At 40.2% G+C, this 11,060-nt stretch overlaps 1 long non-coding RNA gene across 2 annotated transcripts; it reads right to left on the minus strand.

The window, feature by feature from the left end:
- Window positions 1-7,398: 7,398 nt before the first annotated feature.
- LOC117435874 (uncharacterized) lies at window positions 7,399-9,593 on the minus strand. Of its 2 annotated transcripts, XR_004549406.1 has the most exons (4): window positions 9,522-9,593; window positions 8,515-8,624; window positions 7,506-7,615; window positions 7,399-7,417 (listed from the first exon to the last, which is right to left on the minus strand). It is a non-coding gene; the product is annotated as an uncharacterized lncRNA (long non-coding RNA). The 2 variants fall into 2 exon arrangements; XR_004549405.1 differs by lacking the exon at window positions 7,399-7,417 and having other exon boundaries at window positions 7,448-7,615.
- Between the last annotated feature and the right edge of the window lie 1,467 nt (window positions 9,594-11,060).

Consider the following 11,060-nt stretch of genomic DNA (forward strand, 5'->3'; position numbering starts at 1 on the left):
TACCTGCAAAACAGGAACAACATCCAAACGATGCAGAGACACACAGGAATAAGACACCAACTCAATTTTTTTTATTAAGACAACAATTGTAACAAGTTACAGCCAGGAAAGAAAACATCATAGAGGTACAGAAACAACCAGTACAAGATCTATGGCACATTACATCCAACTCAACCTTCTCATTTTTATTCACACAATAATTATAACAAGTAACAGTCAGTGAGGAAAACATCATAGGGGTACAGAAACAACCAGTACAACATCAATGGTACATTGCATCCAAGTCAACCTTCTCTTTTTTATTCAGACAATAATTATAACAAGTTACAGTCAGTGAAGAAAACATCATAGAGGTACAGAAACAACCAGTACAAGATCAATGGTACATTGCATCCAACTCAACCTTCTCCTTTTTATTCAGGCAATAATTATAACAAGTTACAATCAGTGAGGATAACATCATAGAGGTACAGAAACAACCAATACAAGATCAATGGTACATTGCATCCAACTCAACCTTCTCTTTTTTATACACAAAGCAATTATAACAAGTAACAGTCAGTGAGGAAAACATCATAGAGGTACAGAAACAACCAGTACAAGATCAATGGTCCATTGCATCCAACTCAACCTTCTCTTTTTTATACACAAAGCAATTATAACAAGTAACAGTCAGCGAGGAAAACATCATAGAGGTACAGAAACAACCAGTACAAGATCAATGGTCCATTGCATCCAACTCAACCTTCTCTTTTTTATACACACAGCAATTATAACAAGTAATAGTCAGCGAGGAAAACATCATAGCCATACAGAAACAACCAGTACAAGATCAATGGTCCATTGCATCCAAGTCAACCTTCTCTTTCTTATACACACAGCAATTATAACAAGCCACAGTCAGGGAGGAAAACATCATAGGGATACAGAAACAACTAGTACAAGATCAATGGTACATTGCATCCAACTCAACCTTTTTTTATACACACAGCAATTATAACAAGTAATAGTCAGCGAGGAAAACATCATAGAGGTACAGAAACAACCAGTACAAGATCAATGGTCCATTGCATCCAAGTCAACCTTCTCCTTTTTATTCAGACAATAATTATAACAAGTTACAATCAGTGAGGAAAACATCATAGAGGTACAGAAACAACTAGTACAAGATCAATGGTCCATTGCATCCAACTCAACCTTCTCCTTTTTATACACACAGCAATTATAACAAGTTACAATCAGTGAGGAAAACATCACAGAGGTACAGAAACAACCAGAACAAGATCAATGGTCCATTGCATCCAACTCAACCTTCCCCTTTTTATTCAGGCAATAATTATAACAAATTACAATCAGTGAGGAAAACATCATAGAGGTACAGAAACAACCAGTACAAGATCAATGGTACATTGCATCCAAGTCAACCTTCTTTTTTTTATACACACAGCAATTATAACAAGTAACAGTCAGTGAGGAAAACATCATAGAGGTACAGAAACAACCAGTACAAGATCAATGGTACATTGCATCCAAGTCAACCTTCTCTTTTTTATACACACAGCAATTATAACAAGTTACAATCAGTGAGGAAAACATCAGAGAGGTACAGAAACAACCAGTACAAGATCAATGGTACATTGCATCCAACTCAACCTTCTCCTTCTTATTCAGACAATAATTATAACAAGTTACAGTCAGTGAGGAAAACATCATAGAGGTACAGAAACCACCAGTACAACATCAATGGTCCATTGCATCCAACTCAACCTTCTCTTTTTTATACACACAGCATTATAACAAGTAACAGCGAGGAAAACATCATAGAGGTACAGAAACAACCAGTACAAGATCAATGGTCCATCCCATCCAACTCAACCATCTCCTTTTTACTCAGACAATAATTATAACAAGTTATAGTCAGCGAGGAAAACATCATACAGGTACAGAAACAACCAGTACAAGATCAATGGTACATTGCATCCAACTCAACCTTCTCTGTTTTATACACACAGCAATTATAACAAGTAATAGTCAGCGAGGAAAACATCATAGAGGTACAGAAACAACCAATACAAGATCAATGGTACATTGCATCCAACTCAACCTTCTCCTTTTTATTCAGACAATAATTATAACAAGTTACAATCAGTGAGGAAAACATCATAGAGGTACAGAAACAACCAGTACAAGATCAATGGTCCATTGCATCCAACTCAACCTTCTCTTTTTTATACACAAAGCAATTATAACAAGTAACAGTCAGCGAGGAAAACATCATAGAGGTACAGAAACAACCAGTACAAGATCAATGGTCCATTGCATCCAACTCAACCTTCTCTTTTTTATACACACAGCAATTATAACAAGTAATAGTCAGCGAGGAAAACATCATAGCCATACAGAAACAACCAGTACAAGATCAATGGTCCATTGCATCCAAGTCAACCTTCTCTTTCTTATACACACAGCAATTATAACAAGCCACAGTCAGGGAGGAAAACATCATAGGGATACAGAAACAACTAGTACAAGATCAATGGTACATTGCATCCAACTCAACCTTTTTTTATACACACAGTAATTATAACAAGTAATAGTCAGCGAGGAAAACATCATAGAGGTACAGAAACAACCAGTACAAGATCAATGGTCCATTGCATCCAAGTCAACCTTCTCTTTTTTATACACACAGCAATTATAACAAGCCACAGTCAGGGAGGAAAACATCATAGAGGTACAGAAACAACCAGTACAAGATCAATGGTCCATTGCATCCAAGTCAACCTTCTCCTTTTTATTCAGACAATAATTATAACAAGTTACAATCAGTGAGGAAAACATCATAGAGGTACAGAAACAACTAGTACAAGATCAATGGTCCATTGCATCCAACTCAACCTTCTCCTTTTTATACACACAGCAATTATAACAAGTTACAATCAGTGAGGAAAACATCACAGAGGTACAGAAACAACCAGAACAAGATCAATGGTCCATTGCATCCAACTCAACCTTCCCCTTTTTATTCAGGCAATAATTATAACAAATTACAATCAGTGAGGAAAACATCATAGAGGTACAGAAACAACCAGTACAAGATCAATGGTACATTGCATCCAAGTCAACCTTCTTTTTTTTATACACACAGCAATTATAACAAGTAACAGTCAGTGAGGAAAACATCATAGAGGTACAGAAACAACCAGTACAAGATCAATGGTACATTGCATCCAAGTCAACCTTCTCTTTTTTATACACACAGCAATTATAACAAGTTACAATCAGTGAGGAAAACATCAGAGAGGTACAGAAACAACCAGTACAAGATCAATGGTACATTGCATCCAACTCAACCTTCTCCTTCTTATTCAGACAATAATTATAACAAGTTACAGTCAGTGAGGAAAACATCATAGAGGTACAGAAACCACCAGTACAACATCAATGGTCCATTGCATCCAACTCAACCTTCTCTTTTTTATACACACAGCATTATAACAAGTAACAGCGAGGAAAACATCATAGAGGTACAGAAACAACCAGTACAAGATCAATGGTCCATCCCATCCAACTCAACCATCTCCTTTTTACTCAGACAATAATTATAACAAGTTATAGTCAGCGAGGAAAACATCATACAGGTACAGAAACAACCAGTACAAGATCAATGGTACATTGCATCCAACTCAACCTTCTCTGTTTTATACACACAGCAATTATAACAAGTAATAGTCAGCGAGGAAAACATCATAGAGGTACAGAAACAACCAATACAAGATCAATGGTACATTGCATCCAACTCAACCTTCTCCTTTTTATTCAGACAATAATTATAACAAGTTACAATCAGTGAGGAAAACATCATAGAGGTACAGAAACAACCAGTACAAGATCAATGGTCCATTGCATCCAACTCAACCTTCTCTTTTTTATACACAAAGCAATTATAACAAGTAACAGTCAGCGAGGAAAACATCATAGAGGTACAGAAACAACCAGTACAAGATCAATGGTCCATTGCATCCAACTCAACCTTCTCTTTTTTATACACACAGCAATTATAACAAGTAATAGTCAGCGAGGAAAACATCATAGCCATACAGAAACAACCAGTACAAGATCAATGGTCCATTGCATCCAAGTCAACCTTCTCTTTCTTATACACACAGCAATTATAACAAGCCACAGTCAGGGAGGAAAACATCATAGGGATACAGAAACAACTAGTACAAGATCAATGGTACATTGCATCCAACTCAACCTTTTTTTATACACACAGTAATTATAACAAGTAATAGTCAGCGAGGAAAACATCATAGAGGTACAGAAACAACCAGTACAAGATCAATGGTCCATTGCATCCAAGTCAACCTTCTCTTTTTTATACACACAGCAATTATAACAAGCCACAGTCAGGGAGGAAAACATCATAGAGGTACAGAAACAACCAGTACAAGATCAATGGTCCATTGCATCCAAGTCAACCTTCTCCTTTTTATTCAGACAATAATTATAACAAGTTACAATCAGTGAGGAAAACATCATAGAGGTACAGAAACAACTAGTACAAGATCAATGGTCCATTGCATCCAACTCAACCTTCTCCTTTTTATACACACAGCAATTATAACAAGTTACAATCAGTGAGGAAAACACAGAGGTACAGAAACAACCAGTACAAGATCAATGGTCCATTGCATCCAACTCAACCTTCTCTTTTTTATGTACACAGCATTTATACCAAGTAATAGTCAGCAAGGAAAACATCATAGAGGTACAGAAACAACCAATACAATATCAATGGTGCATCCCATCCAACTCAACCTTCTCTTTTTTATTCAGACAATAATTATAACAAGTTACAATCAGTGAGGAAAACATCATAGAGGTACAGAAACAACCAGTACAAGATCAATGGTCCATTGCATCCAACTCAACCTTCTCTTTTTTATACACACAGCAATTATAACAAGTAATAGTCAGCGAGGAAAACATCATAGAGGTACAGAAACAACCAGGACAAGATCAATGGTCCATTGCATCCAACTCAACCTTCTCTTTTTTATACACACAGCAATTATAACAAGTAACAGTCAGCGAGGAGAACATCATAGGGGTACAGAAACAACCAATACAATATCAATGGTGCATCCCATCCAACTCAACCTTCTCTTTTTTATTCAGACAACAATTATAACAAGTTACAGCCAGGGAAAAAAGCATCATAGGGGTACAGAAACAATCCATACAAGTATAAGATCAATAGTCTGTGATATCCACCCTCACCCTCTCCTTTTTCAGTTAAGACAACAATTATTACAAGTTATAGACAGGGAAGGAGACATCATAGGGGTACAGAAACAACCAATACAAGTACAAGATCAATAGTCCATCCCACCGACCCTCACCCTCTCCTTTTTCAATTCAGACAACAATTATAACAAGTTACAGCCAAGGAAGAAAACATCATAGAGGTACAGAAACAACCAGTACAAGATCAATGGTCCATTGCATCCAACTCAACCTTCTCTTTTTTATACACAAAGCAATTATAACAAGTAACAGTCAGCGAGGAAAACATCATAGAGGTACAGAAACAACCAGTACAAGATCAATGGTACATTGCATCCAAGTCAACCTTCTCTTTTTTATACACACAGCAATTATAACAAGTAACAGTCAGTGAGAAAAACATCATAGAGGTAGAGAAACAACCAGTAAAAAATCAATGGTCCATTGCATCCAAGTCAACCTTGTCTTTTTTATGTACACAGCAATTATAACAAGTAACAGTCAGTGAGGAAAACATCATAGAGGTACAGAAACAACCAGTACAAGATCAATGGTCCATTGCATCCAACTCAACATTCTTTTATATTCAGACAATAATTATAACAACTTAAAATCAGCGAGGAAAACATCATAGGGGTACAGAAACAACCAGTACAAGATCAATGGTCCTTTGCATCCAACTCAACCTTCTCCTTTTATTCAGACAATAATTATAACAAGTTACAGTCAGTGAGGAAAACATCATAGAGGTACAGAAACAAGCAGTACAAAATCAATGGTCCGTCCCATCCACCCTCACCCTCTCATTTTTCAGTTCAGACAACAATTATAACAAGTTATATTCAGGGAGGGAAACATCATAGGGGTACAGAAACAAGCAATACAAGTACAAGATCAATACTCCATCCCATCCACCCCAACCCTCTCCTTTTTCAGTTCAGACAACAATTGTAACAAGTTACAGCCAGAAAAGAAAACATCATAGAGGTACAGAAACAACCAGTACAAGATCAATGGTCCATCTCATCCAACGCAACCCTCTCTTTTTTATTCAGACAACAATTATAACAAGTTACAGTCAGGGAGGAAAACATCATAGAGGTACAGAAACAACCAGTACAATATCAATGGTCCATCCCATCCAACTCAACCTTCTCTTTTTTATACACACAGTAATTATAACAAGTAATAGTCAGCGAGGAAAACATCACAGAGGTACAGAAACAACCAGTACAAGATCAATGGTCCATTGCATCCAACTCAACCTTCTCTTTTTTATGTAGACAGCATTTATAACAAGTAATAGTCAGCAAGGAAAACATCATAGGGTTATAGAAACAACCAGTACAAGATCAATGGTCCTTTGCATCCAACTCAACCTTCTCTTTTTTATTCAGACAATAATTATAACAAGTTATAGTCACGGAAAAAACATCATAGAGGAACAGAAACAACCCATAGAAGTACAAGATGAATACTCCATCTCATCCACCCCCACCCTCTCCTTTTTCAGTTCAGCCAACAATTATATCAAGTTATAGTCAGGGAGGAAAACATCATAGGGGTACAGAAAAAACCCATACAAGTACAAGATCAATAGTCCATACCATCCACCCTCACCCTCTCCTTTTTCAGGTAAGATAACTATTATAACAAGTTATATTCAGGGAGGAAAACATCATAGAGATACAGAAACAACCAATACAAGATCAATAGTCAGTCCCATCCACCGCAACCCTCTCCTTTTTCAGTTCAGACAATTATAACAAGTTACAGACAGGGAAGAAAACATCATACGGGTACAAAAACAACCAGTACAAAATCAATGGTCCATCCCATCCAACTCAACCCTCTCTTTTTTATTCAGACAACAATTATAACAAGTTATATTAAGGGAGGAAAACATCATAGGGGTACAGAAACAACCCATACAAGTACAGAAATCAGTAGTCCCTCCCATCCAAGGCTGTTACATAAGGCTGTAAGGGTATAAGAAGAGCACTGTATCTAATAAACTCTGACCATTGCTTGATCCCATTGATGGTCTCCACGTTCTCTGTGACTCCTGCGTCGACGAGCGGCGTCCGAACGGGGACCTGCAGACCCGTGACCTTCCCGGAGGGCTCTAACTCTGATAGGGAACGAGGGGGTAGGAGCCGGCAACATTTCAGGCAAGAAAGAGTTAAAGCAAAAACCATTTTGTAGCCACTTACAGCAGGGTGAGCCACTTCTGAAACAAGTTTGGTCCCCATGTTCAGATGAACTGCCCTCCAATTCGGCTCCCAGTGCTCCCCCGGTGGAATGGCCTGGATGGACACTGGAGCTGAGGAGTGGGAAAAAGAAAAGCATTAGAGCAGTTTGTAACCTGGGGGTAAATCCAGGACTTGGAGGAACAGTTCAGTTGGGACGAGAACTGCTAACAGAAGAAGCTGTAAAGGGTATCTGGATCCCTCAAAACCAAGAAGGGGATTTGTGGAATTCTTGCAGAGCCAAGGCCACGTAGTGAGCGATCCTGATACCCTGAGCCTTGTTGCTGTCATGTAAGAACATTTCTGGCAGGCATAACCAAGGTCAATTGTCTTGTCAGACCTCTGTAATTTCCCATGTTCTCGTGCACAGAATGATCTCTGCCAAGGCTGTAGTTTCCCACTGTGGTTTTACAAATACAATACTACAAAACATACAAATACAGTTCTACAGATACAATAACAAACAAGTTATAAAACATTAGCTCTGTAAATGGTAGTAACCTCCACACTAACCAATTAGAGCTCACTATCCAAGGCTGTTACATAAGGCTGTAAGGGTATAAGAAGAGCACTGTATCTAATAAACTCTGGCCATTCCTTGATCCCATTGATGGTCTCCACGTTCTCTGTGACTCCTGCGTCGACGAGCGGCGTCCGAACGGGGACCTGCAGACCGGTGACCTTCCCGGAGGGCTCGAAATCCGATCAGGAACGAGGGGGTAGGAGCCGGCTGGAATCGACGCTGTCCTGGCGCTGCGGAAGTCAGATGGCTGCAGAGCTGGGATAATGATGGTCTGGGTTCTGTGGTTCCCATATTGTAGTTGGGTGAGGTGGGATCCCCTCTGTGTGTGTTGAGGCAGATGCTGTTCTGGATACTTTTTGTTGTCAGGTTCATGTAGAAGTTGTCATCAGTAGCAGTTTAACATTTCAGGCAAGAAAGAGTTAAAGCAAAAACCATTTTGTAGCCACTTACAGCAGGGTGAGCCACTTCTGAAACAAGTTTGGTCCCCATGTTCAGATGAGCTGCCCTCCAATTCGGATCCCAGTGCTCCCCCGGTGGAATGGCCTGGATGGACACTGGAGCTGAGGAGTGGGAAAAAGAAAAGCATTAGAGCAGTTTGTAACCTGGGGGTAAACACAAGACTCGGAGGAGCAGTTCAGCTGGGACGAGAACTGCTAACAGAAGAAGCTGTAAAGGGTATCTGGATCCCTCAAAACCAAGAAGGGGATTTATGGAATTCTTGCAGAGCCAAGGCCACGTAGTGAGCGATCCTGATACCCTCAGCCTTGTTACTGTCATGTAAGAACATTCAAGCAGGCATAACCAAGGTCAATTGTCTTGTCAGGCCTCTGTAATTTCCCATGTTCTCGTGCACAGAATGATCTCTGCCAAGGCTGTAGTTTCCCACTGTGGTTTTACAAATACAATACTACAAAACATACAAATACAGTTCTACAGATACAATAACAAACAAGTTATAAACATTAGCTCTGTAAATGGTAGTAACCTCCACACTAACCAATTAGAGGTCACTATCCAAGGCTGTTACATAAGGCTGTAAGGGTATAAGAAGAGCACTGTATCTAATAAACTCTGGCCGTTCCTTGATCCCATTGATGGTCTCCACGTTCTCTGTGACTCCTGCGTCGACGAGCGGCGTCCGAACGGGGACCTGCAGACCGGTGACCTTCCCGGAGGGCTCGAAGTCCGATCGGGAATGAGGGGGTAGGAGCCGGCTGGAATCGATGCTGTCCTGGCGCTGCGGAAGTCAGATGGCTGCAGAGCTGGGATAATGATGGTCTGGGTTCTGTGGTTCCCATATTGTAGTTGGGTGAGGTGGGATCCCCTCTGTGTGTGTTGAGGCAGATGCTGTTCTGGATACTTTTTGTTGTCAGGTTCATGTACAAGTTGTCATCAGTAGCAGTTTAACATTTCAGGCAAGAAAGAGTTAAAGCAAAAAACATTTCATAGCCACTTACAGCAGGGTGAGCCACTTCTGAAACAAGTTTGGTCCCCATGTTCAGATGAGCTGCCCTCCAATTCGGATCCCAGTGCTCCCCCGGTAGAATGGCCATGATGGACACTGGAGCTGAGGAGTGGGAAAAAGAAAAGCATTAGAGCAGTTTGTAACCTGGGGGTAAATCCAGGACTTGGAAGAGCAGTTCAGTTGGGACAAGAACTGCTAACAGAAGAAGCTGTAAAGGGTATCTGGATCCCTCAAAACCAAGAAGGGGATTTGTGGAATTCTTCAAGAGCCAAGGCCACGTTGTGAGCGATCCTGATACCCTAAGCCTTGTTACCGTCATGTAGGAAGATTCTTGGCTGGCATAACCAAGGTCAATTGTCTTCTCAGGCCTCTGGAATTTCCCATGTTCTCATGCACAGAATGGTCTCTGCCAAGGCTGTAGTTTCCCACTGTGGTTTTACAAATACAAGATTACAAAATATACAATTTTACAAATACAATAACAAACAAGTTGTACACATGAGCTTTGTAAACAGTACTAACCTCTAGACTCACCAATCAGAGCTCAGTATCCAAAGCTGCTCAGCTTCCTCCTTGAGTCAGCTCCATCCACCTGCTAAACATGCACATAGTTACCCACATGGATTCAATCTAAACAGATTAGCCTAAAGAGAAAGGGGTTCAGTATCGCAGCAAAAACCTGGACATTCCTCAGCTTTGCAGAGGTCAACATTTACTCCCAACACAACCTTTTCTTCTACGCATTCCCCATGAGCTGTTCACACACCAAATCCCATGTTCATTTCCTCCTGCTCCACAGCTACCTGCTGCGCTGAAAGACTTGCTGGTGTAGCTGAAAAAGGAACCTGTTCTTCCCGGGTGCTGCCCGGCAACACAACAGGACTCCTGCAATGAGATCACAGAACAATTTACAGCTTAGCTGGCTTCTAAAGATGCAAAAGCTTGGCCCAACAGGAGCTAAGCTTGTCTGACTGTTCCAAAGCAAACACCATTACATTTATAAGGAAGCAAGCTATCCAAGGACACTGGGATACCAAAGGAAGGCAGTGCAAAAAAGCAGACAATGCTTCAGATAGAGCAAACCTCTTAAGAGTCAATGACTTCAAAAGAAGTGATTGTGCTGCTGGACAAGGTAGTGCCTTTGCCCTGACCTTTCAAAGCAGATCAACAAGATACACGCTTGCCACAGAGCTGAAGCTCCAGCTGGATGCACTGTTATTCCCTCTAGTTCCACCTACTTACCATAAGCAGCTTCCTCCGTATGCTCGTCTGCAGTGCCACATCTTCTCTTGCTGTATCAAACACAAGGCCAGAAAGTGCATCAAATAAGAGACCACAACAAGAGCTGAAGGACAGGAATTAATAAAAAGAATAATAATAATTATAATGACTAAAATAGTTGCACTGAAGTAAAACAGAAAACTGATGTCAAAGCTGTAAACACAGAGCTCCAATTCCAAATCTGCTTCATGCTTCTAGCCCTTCCATTACCACTCTGCAGCCCCACGCAATAACTCACTCTAAACTGTAT

The sequence above is a fragment of the Melopsittacus undulatus genome, chromosome 2 (genome assembly GCF_012275295.1).
Source record: "Melopsittacus undulatus isolate bMelUnd1 chromosome 2, bMelUnd1.mat.Z, whole genome shotgun sequence".
In the NCBI taxonomy this organism is placed as follows: domain Eukaryota; kingdom Metazoa; phylum Chordata; class Aves; order Psittaciformes; family Psittaculidae; genus Melopsittacus; species Melopsittacus undulatus.